The sequence below is a fragment of the Chiloscyllium punctatum genome, chromosome 8 (genome assembly GCF_047496795.1).
Source record: "Chiloscyllium punctatum isolate Juve2018m chromosome 8, sChiPun1.3, whole genome shotgun sequence".
Lineage (NCBI taxonomy): Eukaryota > Metazoa > Chordata > Chondrichthyes > Orectolobiformes > Hemiscylliidae > Chiloscyllium > Chiloscyllium punctatum.
Window position 1 is genome coordinate 31,342,838 of NC_092746.1, and position 19,950 is coordinate 31,362,787.

Genomic DNA, 19,950 nt, shown 5'->3' on the forward strand with positions numbered 1-19,950 from the left:
TTCTTCAGCTTCTTCATTCATGCCCTTCCTTCCATCAAAAGTTTAGAAGTGGGAAAGTTTGCTGATGATTTGCATAACACTTGGTACTGTTCATGAGACATTAATGACACCTCAGACACTGGAGCCATCCATGTCCATGTGCAGCAAACCTGGACCACATTCAGGCTTGAGCTGAAAAGTGGCAAGGAACAGTCACTGTATTTCAGTCTCAGATGTTGACCATCTTATCATATCTAGTGGCATTATCATTGCCTGAATGACCCCACTGCCAATATTTTACGGGTTATCATTGACAGAAAATTAGACCAGCTACATAAATGCTGTGGCTGTAAGAGTAGGTTAAAGGCTGGGAATTCGGTCTTGACTAACTTGACATTGTAACTCACCTGTTAAAGGCTGTCCAGAGTCAATAGTTAAGGAGCATATTGGAATGCTGTCCACTTTCTCAGATAGTTGTAAGTGTAACAACTCTCAGGATGCTTAACATTACTCAGGACAAAGCAGATCCATCACCAAATATTTGCTCCATTACTGATGCAGTCAGTACAGTGCACTACCTGCAAGACACACTGCAATAACTTAATAAGAGGCCTTCAGTAGCTCCTTCTAAATTCACAGCCTATACCAGAAGAAAGACTAGCGTACTGGATGCATGGAAACATTGCTATCTCCAAGTTTCCCTCCAAGCCATTAATCATCTTGACTCAGAACTATATCATTTGTTCCTCAGTGGTGCTGTTTCAGAATCTTGCAATTCTTCCCCTAACAGCAGTGTGAGTGTCCCTACACCAAATAAACTGCTTCACTTCAAGAAGATGACTCAAGACCACTATCTCAAAGATATGATGATTTGGAGATGTCGGTGTTGGACTGGGCTGTACAAAGTTAAAAATCACACAGCACCAGGATAAAGTCCAACAGGTTTATTTGGAAGCACTAGCTTTCAGAGTGTTGCTCCTTCATCAGGTGGTTGTGGAGAATAAGATTGTAAGTCACAGAATTCATAGCAAAAGTTTACAGTGTGATGTAATTGAAATTATATACTGAAAAAAAACTTGGATTGTTTGTTAAGTCTTTCATCTTTTAAAATAACCATGTTGGTTTCAGTTTTTTCATGTGTAAATAGCAAAAAGTTTTAAAAATTACATTCTCAAGTGAACTTTAACAGTTGGTGTCATGTCGGTCCAGATAATGTATTGAAGGTGTAAGCTTCCCTGTGTGAAGCTGTCTGTGCCAAAATGGTCATACTAATTCTAATCTAAAAATCAGATTTCCAAAATCTTACATGGATTCATGCAGTTTTTGGGCAAAGTAAAATCTAATTCTGCAAGTACAAATTCACCCCACAAACGTGTGTGTGTGTGTGTGTGTGTGGGTGTGTGTGTGTGTTGGGAGGGTGGGGTGGGGAGGGGATTATGAGTGTCTGTGAGAGAGTTTGTGTATGTGAGTATAAAGGGGTATAAGTCTGTGAGATGGTGTGTGTGGGAGTGTATTTGTAAGCGTATGAGAGAGGGTCTGTGTGAGTGTGCGTGTCTGTAGGACAGTGTGTGTGTAGAAGTGTGTGTGTGTGTGTGTGTGTGTGCGTGTAGGAGTGTCTGTGTGTGTGTATACTGTAGTGGGGTTACCTGTAGTGTGACATGAACCCAAGGTCCCAGTTGACACGTCCCCATGGTACTGAACTTGGCTATCAGTCTCTCCAAACCCACTTTCCATTGTTGCCTGTCCTAAAGTCTACAATGGAGGACGGTCACCCAAAGGTCGAATGTCTCAGACCTCTGAAGTGTTCTCCAACTGGGAGGGAACACTGCTGTCTGTTGATTGTTGTGCAGTGACCATTTATCCATTGCCGTAGCCTCTGCTCGGTTTCACCAATGTACCATGCCTCAGGGCATCCTTGCCTGCAGCGTATCAAGGATAAATAGCATTGGGCAATAAATAGTGACACCCACATACTGCGACTGAATTTAAAAAATTGTTGGTAATGAATGGAAACAGCTGTATCTGGTATTTCCTTCACCAACGTTAAGAATTGTACACTTTATAGTTACCTGCCAGGAGTAGAGATCCTCATTGTCTCTTATTCTGCATCAAAAGCACTGCACAAATGTAATACTTCTCTTTCAACACTGAGGGACCTGAGTTAGAGCTTTTCTTTTCAGTGATTTTGTGTGCTTGTTTGCCTGAAAAGAGAGAGAGAGATCTGTCTTGGCTTGTTGGCTTTTTGGAGGGTTGTATGTATTTACCCATCTTCCAGTCTGTGTGTTCTGACTCCAGATAGCCAGCCAAAACAAATTAGCCTTATTGGATTCACAATGTAGTGAAATTAAAATATTCAATGATTCTCAAAATTAGCCCAATTGCCTCTAGCTGGATTCTGCAAATGCCAGATCCTTGACATCAAGGTTATAACGTTTGTAGAACAAAGCTAATCTGTTTATTATTTATGACTTAAACCCTATCACCCTTGATCATAACCCACTCACAAAAATGAAGGACTTACAGACAAAGTTAAGTGATAAGTTGAAAAGAGATATAAAAGAATTAAGGCTTGGCAGTTCAATTAAATAGTTTCAAATGATGGATGCCAAGTCTTTATGCGATCCTTAGATACTGAGTTGTTCAAAGGCATGACTTTTTGATGTCACTGGTGAATGCAAACACATTCACTAAACCTCTAGAAGTATTTACTGACTTCTTACAGACTGGGATTCTTTTCTTAGAACATTCAACAATTCTTTCATAGGACAGAGAACTACAGAGAATAAAAAAAAGCAGCCAATCCCAAAGCTTCAGAAAAGAAGTTACTGCACCTGCCTAAACCAGTCAGATCAGGTTTACTCCCTCCTTTTCTTTTCTTAAAATTAATGCTCTCTGTGGTTGGTTAATTAGAATCAGTCCTTTCTTGATTGCCCAACTCAACATTCAACCAGTTGCCAGTGGCAAATCGACCACACTGTTTGTTTTATCTGTAATTAAATGACATTATCTTCAAGGCCAGTCACAAACAGCAATCATCTATGTCTGTTCTCCACCTTTCTTAAAGCACCCAGATGTTGAAAGTTCAATTAACCCCAACCTCAATTCACAGTTCAAACAAAAAAATGAGAAATATCAAAGACAAATAGTGAGGATCTCTCCATGTGACAACCTGTATGCACTTTTATTTTAACCCAAAGACATTTGCCACCAGTGTGTCTCATAGAAACTTCTCCAAAAGTTATGTAACTTTGGATACTACATGATTCCACTTTCTTTGAATTATAAACCAAATCACATACATTCTCTGTACTACAGCAGTACACAAGTTCCATATTCCATGTTTCCAAATAAAATTTATGTAGTTCTTATTTGGGTATGGGATAGAATGGAAGTAGATGGAGATTATGAATGGGTATGGGGGAGGGTATTCTGGTGGGGGATATGAGATGGTCTGGATTGTGGGTGGGTGGCTAGAGGGCCATTTATAAAACTGGCCAAATGTCTTAGAGAACTGAGGCAGACCTTCCAGCTACCTTGCCTTAATACTCATCAATGTCCATGGCCACCTTTGAACATGTCACTGGAGATGGCAGGCCTCACTCAAATATTGCCTCAATCACCTGCAGCAAAGGTCATGTGCATGAAGGAAATTTCCACGGAGACAGGTTTGCTGAGTTGGGAGCTTATTGCCTCCATGACTAAAATCCAGCCCATTCATCTAACATGGCAGTACTGTGACTTGGAATGCTGAAATCACAGTTTGGGAGCATGAATTCACATAGTTCTGGTAATTTCTTATTTATTTCTATCCTTTCTTATGTAATTTTACTTGCATATGCACAAGGGACAGTATACAGTGAAAAAACTTAAGCAAAAGTAAAACAAGAAATCGCATTGAATACAAATTGCTAATATTTGAACATAAACTAACCCTCCCTTTAAATCTAACACGCACTCACACTACATAAAGGAAGGAAACATATTCTTAATCTGGTAGTACTGTTTATATTTTGATACAGTTGGTTCTACACTTTCAGTCAAAAAAATGATAAATCTGAAGTGACAAAAACAAAGTTTCATTTGAATATAATATTTTTCGCTCCAAGAATCTTTCTAGTTGAAATAAAATTTTTTACAGTAAAATTGCTGCAAAATGTCTGTCAATTTTTATAGTGTCTCCTACTGTAATTTGGTTGAAATACTGATTGCGTTGCCAAATTAGATTGTGCTCTGAACACTTGCATCTGACTGGTGTGACAAGAAAATGATAAAGTGTACCTGTTCATGACAGTTTTGTGTAAAAAACTGACAACAGATAAGAACTGACAATAGGAAGTGACATTATTAGAGAGAAATGAATAAGTTTAAAGAAATGTTGCAAATTTGGAGACGATACCAGTGAGTGGCAAATAAAAACATGTGAAGCTATGATAAAGACTGAATATTAAAAGTGATATATCCTTTCATGCCAATCTTCATTTACAACAGGCTGGCTGTAAGACACCTCTTTCATCACATAAAGTCATATGGCTATGAGCCACAACAATACAACAATTGCCATTTAACTACTGTCGGTTTTAAGAAATTTCATTCGCTCAATTATTTCTCAGACATTTTGCCTAGAAATTTTAGTTTTGTTCAATTTTGTTTAAAATTTGTTAAATAAAGGTAACACAACAAGATCCTTAAGGTAGGCATTGTTAAACATTGAAGGAAGAGACAAATACTGAAGGAAGCAAGGAAGTTCACAGTTTGGAGGTGCTAGAAAAAGGTGAGTTAAAGTAACAGGCTTAACTTAAACATAAAGTAATGCAGGGAGGAGGAAGGATGTAGAGAATGGCCCACTTGACATTTAGAGAAAGAAAGCAGTAGTATTCACAAGAGAACTAACTGCTAAAGTATTGATATAAATGATCAGACAGAAGAATGGAGCAAGTTTGAAGCTTAAGTGCATAATAATTTGATTATACAGTTTTTAAATTGTACTATTTATCATGCACATTTGGAACAATAAGGTAAACCAGATTGTAATATGTAAAGACTTCCAATCATGACTTACAACTAATGTGCTAATTGCTCTGCAAGATCATACTACATGAGAAGCGTACTTGTGATTAATTCTTACATTTGGGCCAGATGACCTGCCTTCAAGTCCTACCTCTCCCAGAGATGTGCTATAACTTGTTCAGACAGATTGATTAAAATAATTATAATGGTTCATAATTTCATATCTTGGCTCCTGCTAAATGAACAAATTGTCTTTCAATTTAAAATACCTCAATACCTTAAATCATAACTTTCTAACTCCATCATTATGCAATATCAATATATGTGGTAGTTCCATTGAAGAGATTTCTGAATCCCTCAAAAACCACTATGTCATGGACTTCTGCTTTGTCCTGCTCTTGATATGGAATTGTGTCCCTCAAGCCATTTATTAATTTTTCCTCTCTCATGGATTGAGACACCTATGGTTCCTTGTCAAGAGAACACTTAATTAACTTTCACACCTTCTAAAGTCAGTACATCAAATAGACAAAAATAGTAATAAATTGGTGTCAGTTTCCAAGTTATACTGAGAGAATAAATGGTAAGATGGAAAACAAAAACCATATTGTGTCAGGGTATAAAGGAATGAAATGCTAAGGTATGTATTAAGCATCAACCAATATGATGCTGCTACCTGAAATTCATCAGGTGGGGAGGTGGGGAGTGAGTAAGGACTTCAGTGGTGGGCTAAAAGGAGTAAAACCGAATGTAAAGGTCTCCCTCTACCTGTCAGTCATAATGGGCTGAATTTTACTTTTAATTTGGCTAAGTCAGTTTTGTCAAGTTTCATGGAGGCTTTCTCTGTACTACTTCCAGTTTGATAGAATAGTTCTTGTGTTGCACTAGTAGAGTTATACCTCTGGGCCTGAAAGTCTGGGTTTACACCCCAACTGCCTTTGAGGTATGTCATGGCATATCCAAGTAGATTGTTTTTTTTTCTCTACAGCCTGGTGGAGCTTTTCCAGAATTTAGTGAATTTTAGAAAATTAGCACCAATGTGTCCACTAACTCAGTACAGCTCTCTTTTAAGGCCTTGGATATAATTCAATAGTAATGGGGACTTGTCAGCCCACAGCCCCATTAATTCGCTCAAGTTCCTCTCTCCTACATTTCCTGATGTACGCTTTTATGTCATCTATAGTGAAGACAGAAGGCAAATATTTGTTCATTTCATTTACTATTAATGCCTTATTATGACTCACTAGAGGATCAACACTGAACTTATTTACTTTTTTCCTTTTAAAGTACTATAGAAACATTTGCTAGCGGTTTTTGCATTTTCAGCTTGCTTACTCTCAATTTATATATCTCAATTAATCTTCTAGTAACTGTCTGCCATTCTTTATATTTTATCAAATCATCTTGTCTGGCACTCATCTTTGCATAATTATATGCTTTTTTTTGTAAAATTTGATGCTTTCCTTAACTTTTTTAGTTAGCTGCAGATAGTGGATCCTCCCCTTAGAATTTGTCTTTATAGTAAGAATATTCTTATTCTGAGTATTCTGACATATCCCCTTAAATGTCTGCCATACATTTTTGATTCATCCATCCCTTATCCTAATATCACAGTTCACTTCATCTAGCCCAGCTTTCATGCCCGTAGTTATCTTTATTTGAGTTAAAATGCCAGTCTTAAATCCATTCCTGTCTCTCTCAAACTAGATATAAAATTCAATCATACAGTGGTTTCTGCTATATAGGGTGCTTTTATCTGAGATCATTACTTAATCTTGTCACATTACACAATATAAAATATAGTGTAACTGTCTCCCTATTTGGTTTCAGGATGTGCTGTTCTAAGAAATTATGTCAAAGCATTCTATGAATTTCTTATCAAGACTACCATTGCTGATTTTATTGTTTTCAGTTTTTATGTACTGTAGAAGAAAGTCACCCATGATTACTGCCATCCTTTTGTCATAAGCAGCTAATATTTCTTTCCATATGCTTATAGTGTGGTTACTGCAGGGAGCCTGTAGAACACTCCCAAAGGTGACTAGTTTCCTCTACTATTCCTCTTCTGCATCCAAACTGATTCTATATTCTGTTATCCTGAGACAAGGTCATCTCTAACTATTGCACCAAAGATATGATTAATTAACAGGGTTAACGTATCTGTCTTATCTAGCTTCCTAATTTTCTTGTTTATAATAGACCACTCAATATTCAGGACCCAATTCTGGTTATCATACAACCACATCTCAGTAATGGCTATCAGATCATACTCATTTACTTGAATGTGCACTGACAATTTCTTTACTTTGTTGTGAATTGAGAAACAGGGCCTTCAGTTGTGTTTTTTTTTGTGACCTTTATAATGTCTAGCCTTGACTGTTGGTATGTTTTTAGGTTTATTCCTTCTGTCTCCTCCTAATATTCTTCGACCTTAATTTCTCATTTTATTATATTGTTTACCTGCCTTGACTCTACCCGCCAATTTTCTACATCCAGCAAGCTCAATCTCTCACACTCATTCTTTATTTTAAAACCCTCTCTCATGAAATGGTCATATCATTTTCTAGAACATTACCCACAACAAGTATCAGGAGCATACTGTCCCTCCAGTTTCCCTAATACTGGTGCTAGTACCTCACAAACTGGAATCAACTTCCTCCCGAACTCATCATTCAGTCACATATTGATTTCACTAATTCTCTGTGCCCTCATCCAATTAGCACTTGGTCAAACTAAAAAATGACGGATTATTACTCTTGAGGTTCTGCTCTTCAATCTGATGCCACTTATTTTGTCTAAACAGATCCTCTTTCCTTGTCATACTTATCTTGTGGGGACCTACATAAACCACAACAACTGGATCGTTTCCTTTCTGTTCCATGTTCCTGTCCAACTGAGAGCAGATTTTCAGAATTGTTACACTGGATAGGCAACATAGCCTTCTGGACTCTTGGTTATTCAAAACAATGCATATCCTCCTGGCTTTTCTAGTGACCCCTATTACCACTACATTAGGGGAAATACTTGCGGAGGAAAGTTTTCCTGGTCAGTCCAGTCCTCTTCCCTGCAAAAGTTGGTCTCATCTATGCGCTTTGAATTTGTGAGATAATTGCAAGGTTGAGGCTTCTGCACTACAGTATTTTCTGATTCCTTCTCTGCTTCTTCATGGTGACACCCTTTTGTGCCTTACTACAGATGGAATCGCAACATCTCTATGTTCAGTGATATGACCGCCTATTGGAACAAATAATCCAGACATCTTTCTACCCCTCGCAAATAACTGCAGGGAGAGAATTTGACATCCATCATAGATAAAATTGTGTAAACCTTGATTCAAGCCAACATCATATAGCGTCCAGATAGAAATAAAAGCATAAAAAGATAACTATTCTCTACCTTTGCAGGGGAGAGCTAGGGAACTTCCTGGTTTTCTTCGAGGTTGCAACAAAGAGGTTGATGGCAATATGGCAGTGATATGGTATACTTGACACAAATACACAAACTATTGATAAAGCTTAGCAAGTCTGGCAGCAGCTATGGAGAGAAATCAGAATTAATGTTTCGGGTGCAGTGACCATTCCTCAGAACACAGGTCTTTCAGTTTTTATATGGTACACTTGGATTGCAGTAATGTTTTTCATATTCATCCCCTGAAAATGTTGATACTGAAAATAAAGAAAACTTGTATTAATTAATATCATACAATAGTTTTGTGGTGTGTTAAACAATATAATTCAAAGGGTGTTGGTACAGGGATTGTCATCAGCATCAGAACCTGCCAAAATGGGTGTCATATAGGCATCTCTTTTGGGGCTGTTTTGGTTATCATCATCATTAATTACATGAAGCTAGGATCACAAGCGCATTAGCTGACTTTGAAAACAATATAAAGTTAGTGGAAACCGAAAGAACTGCAGAAACCCAAACTGCAAATCAGAAACAAAAACAAAAATTGCTGGAGAAGCTCAGCAGGTCCGGCAGTATCTGTGGAGAGAAATCAGAGCTAACATTTTGGATCGAGTGACCCTTCCTCAGAATTGATAGTAGCTAGGAAACTGCAGAAGATAGGGTAGGGTAAAAGGGTATGGAGTAAGTGATAGGTGGAGATACAGCTCAAAGAAAGAGGAGTATGGTTGGACAGGCAAAGGAGTGGATAACAATCTGGCTAGGAGGGTGAATAGCTGTTAATGGCAATTGTTCGTGGCTAAACATTACACACTGTTGTGTGTAATGACAGATTATGTGATTACAAGGCCTGGTGCATGAGGTTTGGGGTAAGGACATGGGAGAGCTCAAGCTCTAATTTTGTTGAACTGAATACTGAGTCCAGCAGGCTGCAGGGGCCCCAAGCAGAAAATAAGATGGTGTTCTTCCAGCTTGTCTTGAGCTTCACTGGAGCACTGCAGCAAGCCTGAGACAGAGATTTTGGCCAGGGAACAGCATGACGTATTGAAGTGGCAGGCAACTGGAAGCTCAGAGTCGTTTTTGTGGACAGAGCGTAGGTGTTCGGCGGAGTGGACTCCCAGTCTACATTTCATTTTCCCAGTTTAGAGGAGACCCCACTGTGAGCAGTGAATGTAGTAGACTAGATTGTGTGAAGTGCAGGTGAAAATGCTGCTTCACCTGGAAGGTATGTTCAGGCACTTGGATACTGAGGAGGGAGAAGTTAAATAGATGGTTGCAGGGGAAGATGCCATAGTGCTCTGGGGGTTGTTGAAAGTGATGAAATAGTGGATTAGGGTGTCCTAGAGGGAATGGTCCCTGCAGAAGGCTGACAAAGGAGGGGAGCGGAATATACCTCTGGTGGTGGTATTTTGCTGGTGGAATGGATGCGAATGAATCCAAAGCTGAATAAGGTATGCTGCAGGAGAATTTGAATATGCTGAATTTGCTGGGGAAATTCAGTAACAAAATGCTAATGAATCAACTTTGAAATATCCAGGAAGATAATATTACTTAAATGGAACAAAACATGCATTGAAAATGAAAGAGATCGAAGGCTCCTGTTTGACATTAAACTGCAGTTGTAGTTATTAGCTGAAAGCAACAATATGTTATGGCAGTGAATAGAGCAAATCAGACATTGCATAAAAGGTCAATATTGAACCATAGATAGAAGTTATTCTGAAACACTAGAAATAATTTGTGGGACCAGAATAATTCAGAGAAAGTAAAGATTGCAGATGCTGGAGAGTCAGAGTTGATAAAGTGTGGGACTGGAAAAAGTACAGCAGATCAGGCAGTAAGAGAGGAGCAAGAGAGTTGATGCTTTGGGCATAACCCACCTACTTACCCCCAGCCCACCCCCTCCTGCCCCTGTGTATTTCTCAGTCCCCTTCCCCCTCCCCAGTCCTGAAGAGGGGTTGTGCCCAAAACATCGACTCCCTTGCTCCTCGGATGCTGCCTGACCTGCTGTGCTTTTTCCAGCACCACACTTTGGAAGGATTGAAAGGAATTGAATTATGAGAAGTTAAATAGATCTCTTTCGTTTTCAATGCGTGTTTTGTTCCATTTAAGTAATATCATCTTCCCGGCTATTTCAAAGTTGATTCATTAGCATTTTGTTACTGAATTTCCCCAGCAAATTCAGCATATTCAAATCCTCCTGCAGCATACCTTGTTCAGCTTTGGATTCAATCGCACCTATTCTATCAGCAAAATTGAATTATGAGGCATATTCTCACGAGAACGTGGTTGAGCAGTTATACGATTATTGTCAGAATTCTAAAAGATCAAATAATATAGACTGTAGCCAGTTTTGTAACTTTGTCTCAAATGGTGGAATCAAAAGACATGCCATGCACTTTAAGTGACTAATCAGGACTAATCTTCAACAAGTATTATTTCACTGCACATGCAGCCAATCAGTGGAAGGAGTTCTTAGGGAAATGATGAAAGCAGGAAATTTTAATTAATTCAGATGTAAATGAGACAGTATTCTTTTGAATATATTGTGGGATGGAGTGTATGAATAATTCAAAGCATAACATATTCTTTTGCAAAGTTCTCCATCACTGATTTCTTTTTCTTAATGTCTGGGTCTGTTTTAAATGAGTTGGTAGAAAATGTATGCTTTGAATAATCAACACCATTATTATTAAAATTTAGTGATATGACTACCTTGATAGGAGAAGTTGAGTTGGTTGGAGCATAATCTCTGGACTGTGTGTATGATGGTTTTTAGACAAATTAATTGAGGAACCAACCAGGGAACAGGCTATTCTAGACTGGGTGATGTGCAATGGGAAAAGATTAATTAACAATATTGTTACAGGTAGGGAAGGATTCATTGGGGAAGGGTAACCATAAAATGATGGAAATATTCAGTAAGATGGAGAGGAAAGCAGTTGAATCCAATCCTGAATCTAAATAAACAGAACTATGAGAGTATTGGACATGAATTGGAAAGGCCTGATTGAGGAACCTTACTAAACGGTGGATAGAAAATGGTTCATTGTCTCAATGTGCATGAATTACAACAATTATTCAGGCCTAAATAAAAACTGAAAGAACTGCAGATGCTGGAAATGTAAAACAAAAATAGAAATTGCTGGAAAAACCCAGCAGGTCTTGCAGCAGCTGCAGAAAGGAATCCGAATTAGCATTTCCTCAGAACTTCAATTATTCAGTCCTGTCTGGCATGAACTAAAAGAGGAAAGGAAAAGAAATGAGGGATAGTATTAGAGCCAAATAGGAGACATATCATTTTTACCAGAAAAAGCAACAAGCCTGAGGATTAGGGGAATTCAGTAAAAAGAATTAAGACAGGGAAATAGAGTATGAGAGTAGAATTGCAGGGAACATAGAAATTGTGTTATGGACCGGATGAGACCTCCTCAATATATTTTAAGATGAGAGCCTAGACACTATCTTTTCTTACTCAATAGGTAAATGTGAAGTGCCGTGTTTCAGATGTGATGCGACTGGTCAAACTACTCGATGTTAGGCAGAACACAATTTATTTAAACACCATAGTTAAAATACAAACAAAAGAATGAGGAATTTAGAATAACGTAACTATTGGAAAACTTAACCGAATAATAGATTCAGTAACTACAACTAATTAACCGTTCCAAAATAGTAACATCCCATAAACACACCCCCTGGTAAAAAGGTAGATTCAGACACAGATTCTTACGTGTAGTTCACCAATCCAGGTGGAAAAAGCATCAAGAGAAAATTCAGAGAAGGTAGCAGCTTGGAGACATTCACTGAAGTTTCCAACTCTTTTGAGATCCTGAAAGTTTCTGACGTTACTCAGAAATCCTGATGTATGAGAGCTGACCATATGCATTCAGGCTGTTAAAAAAAAAACCCAAGGCCTCACAAGTTGTTTACATGAGTGGTCTGGTAGCTATCTCCACACCTCTGCCTTGCAACCTCTCTCAAAAAAAAGGAAAAGAAAAATGACTTCTTAATGTGACTTGGAGGTGGCAGTATTGGACTGGTGTGGACAAAGTTAAAAATCACAAAACATCAGGTTATAGTCCAACAGGTTTATTTGGAAGCACGAGCTTTCTTAAAATGACAGCATCATCATAATTGACTGTAAAAGCTTTTATATGTCTATGAAGAGACAAAGATTTGCAAAGACAAATATAGGTCCATTACAGTCAGTAGATGGAAAGTTATAATGGGGAACAAATATTTGGCTGAACAATCAAACATCTACTGTTTTGTCTTTATAAAAGTAGGTGTCAATAACAAACAAATGTTAGAAACCCAAGGGTCTAATGAGAGAGTGGACATGAAGGAAACTAGTATTAGGAAGAAAATGATGCTGGGGAAATTAATAGGGTTAAAGGTTAACAAACAAATCCCTAGGGCCTATAATCTATATCTCAGAGTACTAAAGGAAGTGACTCTGGAAATATTGGATGCATTGGTGATCATCTTTCAAAATTATATTGACTGTAGAACAGTAAGTGGAGAATTGCAAATGTAATTCACAGGCTAAAAAGGGAGGAAGAGGGAAAAGAAAGAATTACTGCCTAACATCAGTAGTGGGGAAAGTGCTAGAGCCCATTATAAAAACATGATAAAATTCATTTAAAAAGCATTAGTCGGATTGAGCAAAGTCAGCATAGATTTATGAAAGGAAAATCATGCTTAATAAATCTACTGGATTTTGTTTTGAGAAAGTAAAACTGGTAAGGGAGAATCAGTGGATGTGGTTGATTTAGATTTTCAGAAGGCTTTTGATTACGCCCCTTACAAGAGGTTAGTTGGAAAATGTAAAGCACGTGGGATAGGGTAACATCATGTCATGGGTCAAGACTTGGTTAACACATAGGAAACAGAGAATGGGAACTAATGGGTCTTTTTCTGAGTGGCAAGTAGTGTCTCATGGAATACTGCAAGGACCACTGCTTGGGCTGCTATTCACAATATCTATAAATGAACTGGACGAAGGAACCAAATGCAATATTTTCAAGTTTTCTGATGACATAAAACTGGGTAAATCGTGAATTGTGAGGAGAATGGAAGGAAGCTTCATAATGATTCAGACTTGTATAGTAAGTGGGCAAAAACCCATGGCAGATGCAGTACATCGTGGCTAAGCGGGAAGTTAAACATGTCAGTGTTAAAAACAGTAACAAAGAATATTAAATAAATTATAATATTTTGGGAAGTATGAATGTACAAAGGAATCCTTGCATACCAATCAATAAAAGCAGACAGACACATGCAGCAAAGAATTTAGGAAATCAAATGGATAATGGTGTTCATTGCAAGAGGACTAAAGTTCTGAATTGGGATGCCTTATTGTAGTAATACAGGGCATTAGTGAGACAATATCTGGAGCACTGTGTGCAGATTTGATCTCAGTACCTAAGGAGGGACATATACGTCTTTGGAGGGTATGTAACGGACCTTCACTGGGTATGGCAGAACAGTCCATCGAGGACAGAGTAATTCACCTGGGCCTGTGTTCTCCAATGTTTAGAAGGATGCTGGAGGATTTGGTTGAAACATAGAAATTTGTAACAGTGATAAATAAAGTAGAAGCAGAGAGGATGTTTTTCCTGATTAAGGAGTCTTGAACCAAGGGACACAATCTCAGGATATGGGATAGACCATTTAGGACTGAACTGAGGAAAGGTTTATTTGTTCACAGAATGATGAACCTGTGGAATTATCCACCACAGAAGGTGGTGGAAGCCAATCACTGAATATATTGGAGCAAAGATCAACATCTTTTTAGATTAAAGGCATCGAGCAGTGTCAGGAGAAAGCGGGAAGATGGCATTGAGATAAAGCGAGCCATGATCATATTGAATGGAAGAGCAGGCAGGAAGGTTTGGACAGGTTACCCTTGCTTCTAGTTTCTATACTTCTATATTATTTATTAATGTGTAAAATTCATCAGGCAGCCCAGGTAGTGGATTGCTGTTTCACTGTTTCTTGGCAATCTTTCACAGGCTGTTTTCCTGTAAAGTCTTTTGCATAATAACAACATCATCCTTTTCCCAACAAACATTTAAACCTAAAGTTATTATTTACACAGATGTTCAATGCAAGCCAAGGTCCAATCCTTTTTGATTACAAACATAATGACAAGGTCCAGAGTATTGAACATATTAAATCCTAGTTCCCATATAATAGTTATATAATTAAAACGATGATATGGTTATAATATATAAGTTATACTAACTAATATATAAGTTATAATAACAATTATAAGGATAAACCTAATAACTGCAGGCCAGTCAGTTTAATATTGGTGATAAGAAAGCTTTTGTGAAAAATAATCTGGGACAAAATTACAATCGCTCCACACAAGGATGGATTGATTAGAAAAAGTCAAAATTGGCAAATTGTGTTTAAGCAAATTAGAGTCATACAGTCATAGAGCTGTACAACATGGAAACAGACCCTTCAGTCCAACTTGGCAATGCTGACCAGATTAATCCTTTTTGCCAGCACCCAGCCCATATCCCTCTAAACCCTTCCTATTCACATACTAATCCAGATGCCTTTTAAATGTTGCAATTGTACCAGCCTCCACCAGTTCAGCTGGCAGCTCTTTCTATACACATATTATCTTTTGCATGAAAAAGTTAACCTGAAGTCCCTTTGAAATCTTTCCCCTCTCACCTTAAACCTATGCCCTCTAGTTCTGGATTCCCCCAACCCAGGGAAAAGACCCTGTCTATTTTCCCTATCCATGGCCCGCATGATATTCTAAACCTTTATAAGGTCACCTCTCAAACTCCGATGCTCCAGCGAAACCAGCTCCAGCCTATTCAGCCTCTCCCTATAGCTCAAACCTTCCAAATCTGGTAACATCCTTGTAAATCTTTTCTGAACCCTTTCAAGTTTCACAATATCCTTCCAGTAGCAGGGAGACCAGAACTGAACGCAGTATTCCAAATTAGCCTAACCAATGTCCTGTACAGCCAACATCACCTCCCAACTCCAATACACAATGCTCTGACCAATAAAGAAAAGCACACCAAATGCCTTCACTATCCTATCTACCTGCAACTCTATGTTCAAGGATCTATGAATCTACAATCCAAGGTCTCCTTGTTCAGCAACACTCCTCAGGACCTTACAGTAAGTATGTAAGTCCTGCCCTGATTCACCCTTTCCAAAATGCAGCGCCTCACATTTATCTAAATTAAACTCCATCTGCCATTCCTTAGGCTATTGGCCCTTAATTGAATATTTTGGTAAGGTAACAAAGAGGTCTGAGGAAGATAATACAGGTGATGTCATGTGCAGACACTGCCAAAGGGCACGTCATAAAGTTCAACATGGTTGGACCGACAGCACAGTTGATGTCCACATCAAAAAAGAAACAGTGGCATCATGTTGACTGAGTGACAGGAAACAGAGTATCAAAGTAAACGTTTGTTTCTTGGCTTCGCAGAAGATGTGTTTCCCAGATCCCTATTAGGATAATTTTTTTCTTTATATTATGAGAAAATTTGTATGCTTTGCGGACTCTATGGGAGCTGACGTTAACACAAGTGTAGAGATACGAAGGATACAATTGATGGTCTAGAAATAATGACCACAGGACTGAGGAATGGCATGAAAACAAGATCATGTGGCAGGTGAATCAAGAATTGGAGTGCTGTTGTTATTTCGGTGTGACTGGGGCTCAGAGAAATTTGTGGGGTAACAGGATGCTGAGGAGCCCAGCAGTAAGTGATAGCTTTGTGCTGTTAAAAAGTTGGGCTGAGGGAGGCCAGAAGAAATAGTTACTCAGCTCAGCTGGGAGTTGGAGTATAAAAAGTTCATGGTGTAGAATGTCAGCTTTAGTGAAACTGATCTGTTTGCTTGCTCCACAACATCGGAGAAATGTCGATGACAGTGCCTATATTTTGTTGCTGGAGTGCAGACTGATTGACATAGTGTGACACAGTCATAGAATAGATCAGCTCAACTGGAAACAAAAATCAAAATGGATGGATCTGGCAGCAGATGTGAGAGTGATCTGGAATGCCGATGATTCACAGAATGCTAGTCTCACTAATGCTTTGAAATGTAAATCTCATGCTGATCTTATTCAGATGATGCCGAATGACCAGTGCAGGTCAGAGAGTTCCCATTTTCATTTTTTGCTGTAAATCTACCTCACAAATTGGTCTTCCCTTTCATATGCTTTCCGGAGGACATATTTTCTCCCACCATCAGGGAGAATTAATCCAGTACCCAATGATATTGCCCTGTCTATAAAAGGTAAGATTAAAGAGTCTTTTGCTGGTTCTCCACATTTACACAAAACATTGTTTGAGAAGAACCCCAAAATAACAATGCAAATTAACCATTGGAATTAATGCCCCAAGCAATCAATTATTTCAAGATTTTCAATGCTTTATGAACTTTCTACACTTGGATATGCCTACCATTGTATTTTACTGTGCAGGTATGGCAGCATCTGTGGAGAGAGAAACAAATTTAGCATTTTAGATTGATGAACTTTCACCAGAATTGCTAACATTTTAGATAGCCCCTGCCTAATTATCAATGTTTGGTGTAACTTGCAATTCATATGCAACTGACTATATATAAATTAGAGTTCATTAGTTCATATGATTTAGTGTGATGGAAGTGGAATTTAATGCAAACGTTTCTGTGGTGAATTGTTTCAGTTTTATCCAGTTTTGTCCTGTATTTGGCCAAAACAAGACTTTGATGGGATGTGTGTTGTGTTTGTTTTCAATATAAATAGATGACAAGCATTATGTCTTGTGTGGAAGGTTTCTTTTATATCATGACAATCAAATTTCAATCTGAAATAGGTTACCTCTAGGATACAGGGCAAGTTTTTTTTAAGGATAAATATTCTTTAAACATTTGATACGTGTGAACCAGCGCTTCCTCTTTAATGCTCTGACATGGTATTTGACTCGGCACCCAATGACAGATTGAATTAATTCCATCAGAAAACTGCAGGTTGCACTTTTATTATTATTACGACATGGGTTATTTGTTGGAAGAGATCCAACCTCTGTGACTTTTAATATTTTGAACTTTTATATTCACTTGGTCTTTTTCTAATAGATGTGCAAGATTATATGTAGTGATAAAGAACATTTCTGTGAGGTAAACATTCTAAAACCCACATTATTAATAAGAAATGAATACAAGTGTCCATTTTAATTGTCAGCAGATTTCAGATGAAAAGAGAAGAGTTGGGATGCAAGATTGTGCTACGAGACCTGGAACCTTGATTTAAATGGTGATCTAAATGGAGTTTGAGTGTGATTTATTGTTGTCATATGTACCGAGATACAGTGAAAAGTGCTGTTGTGCATGATTTACAGGCAGATCATACCATACAAAGTGCATCAGGGTTGTAGGGCAGAGTGCAGAATGCAGTGTTATAATCACAGAGGAAGTGCAAGTTGAAAGATCAGAATTAATATTTGAGACATCCATCCAAAAGTCTGATAACAGAAGCTATTCTCGAAATTGTTTATACGTGTATTCAAACTTTTAGATCTTCTGCCAGACAGAAGAGGGTGGAGGAGAATACAACCGGGGTGCGAGGGGTCTTTGACTATGATAGTTGCCTTCCTGAGGAAGTATAGATGGAGTCAGTGGATGGAAGGCTGGTTTGCTGGATGGTCTGGGCTGTGGACATGATTCACTACAGTTTCTTATGGTCTCGGGAAGAGCAGTTGCTATACCACACTGTGATGCATCCAGAGAGGGTGCTTTCTATGGTGCATCTATAAAAATTGGTAAGAGTCTTGGTGACATTGCTGAATTTACATAGCCTCCTGAGGCAGTAGAGTTGGTGTGCTTTCTTGACTGTTGTGTCAATGTGTATGGATCAGGACAGATTTTTAGTGATAATCACTCCCAGGAACTTGATGGCCTCAACCATCTCCCCCTCAGTACCATTGATGCAGACAGGGCCATGCCCTCCATTCCACTTCCTGAAGTCAATGACCAGCTCCTTCATTTTGATGATGTTGATGGAGAGATTGTTGTCTTCACATTGTGCAGCTAAATAATCAATCTCTTTCCTGTATTCGGTCTCGTCATTATTTGAAATCTGACCTATATCCTGTAGGTCATGATGTCATCAATAAATGGTAAATGGAATTGAGACAGAATTTGGCCATATAGTTGTGGGTATATAAGGAGTATAGTAAGGGGATGTGTACGTAGCCTTGTGAGGCACTGGTGTTGAGGATTATGGTGGAGGAGGCATTGTCGCTTATTCTTACTGGTTGCAATATACAGGTCAGAAAGTTGAGGATCCACTTATAGAGCAGGGAGCCAATACCTGGGTCTTGGAGTTTAGAGATGAGTTTGTTTGGAATTATGGTGTTGAAGATGGAGTGGTACCCAGTAATTATGAGTCTGATGTAGGTATCCTTGTTATCCAGATGTACCAAGGTTGAGTGTAGGGCCAGGGAGATGCCATCTGCTGTGGACTTGTTGCACTGGGAGGCGAATTGCAAAAGATCAAGGCAGTTTGATAGGCTGGATGTGAGCCATGACTAATCTCTCAAAGCACTTCATAATTATGGAGATCAGAGCCATCGGGCAGTAGTCATTGAGACACGCTGCATGACGCTTTTTTGGCACCGGGATGATGATGATCGTCTTGAAGCAGATGGGGGCTTCAAATTGTAATAAGTAGAGGTTAAAGATGTCTGCGAATACTCCCACCAGCTGGTCCACACAGGATCTGAGTGCACAGCCAGGGACTCCATCTGGTCCAGTCATGGCTTCACTCTCAAGAAGGCCGATCTAATATCTGCAGTGGTGGCCATGGGTATAGTTCCATTTGAGGCTATTGGGTAAATGATATGGCTTCACTGATCTTCTTTTCAAAGTGAGCATAGAGTGTATTGAGCTGACCAGGGCCGGATGTACTGTTGCATGCGATTCTGCTGGCTTTCACTTTGTGGCCCATTATGTTATGCAAGACCTGCCACAAATGATGGGTATCCGTGTGGTTAGTCTGGGTCACAAGCTTAGTTTGTTATTGCCTTTTGGCATCTCTGATGGCCTTATGAAGGTTGTCCCTGGATTTCCTGTACAGGTCAGAGTCATCCGACTTGAACGCCTCAGACTGGGACTTCTGTTGGGGAACATTCGGATTACCGTCTTCAGCATACTGTCTTCTAACAATTACCAATGAAGTCTGTAATGGTAATGGCATCCTCATTTAGGTTGGCTGCTGAGTTCTTGAATATGGACCAGACCACCAACTCTAAGCAGCCCCATAGAAGCCCTTCTATTGCCTCAGACCAACGCTGCACTACACTTTGCATTAGGTATTCATGCATCATCTTTTGTTTGTGAGCTGGGAGGAGAAGCACCGCATTGTGATCTGATTTTCTAAAGTGGGACAGGAGGTGGAGCGGTTGGCATCTTTCATGGTTGGATAGCAATGGTCAAGGATGTTCAGACCTCTGGTGGGACAGGAGATCGGTTGATGGCATTTTGGTGACACATTCTTGAGATTGATCTGGTTGAAGTCACCAGCTA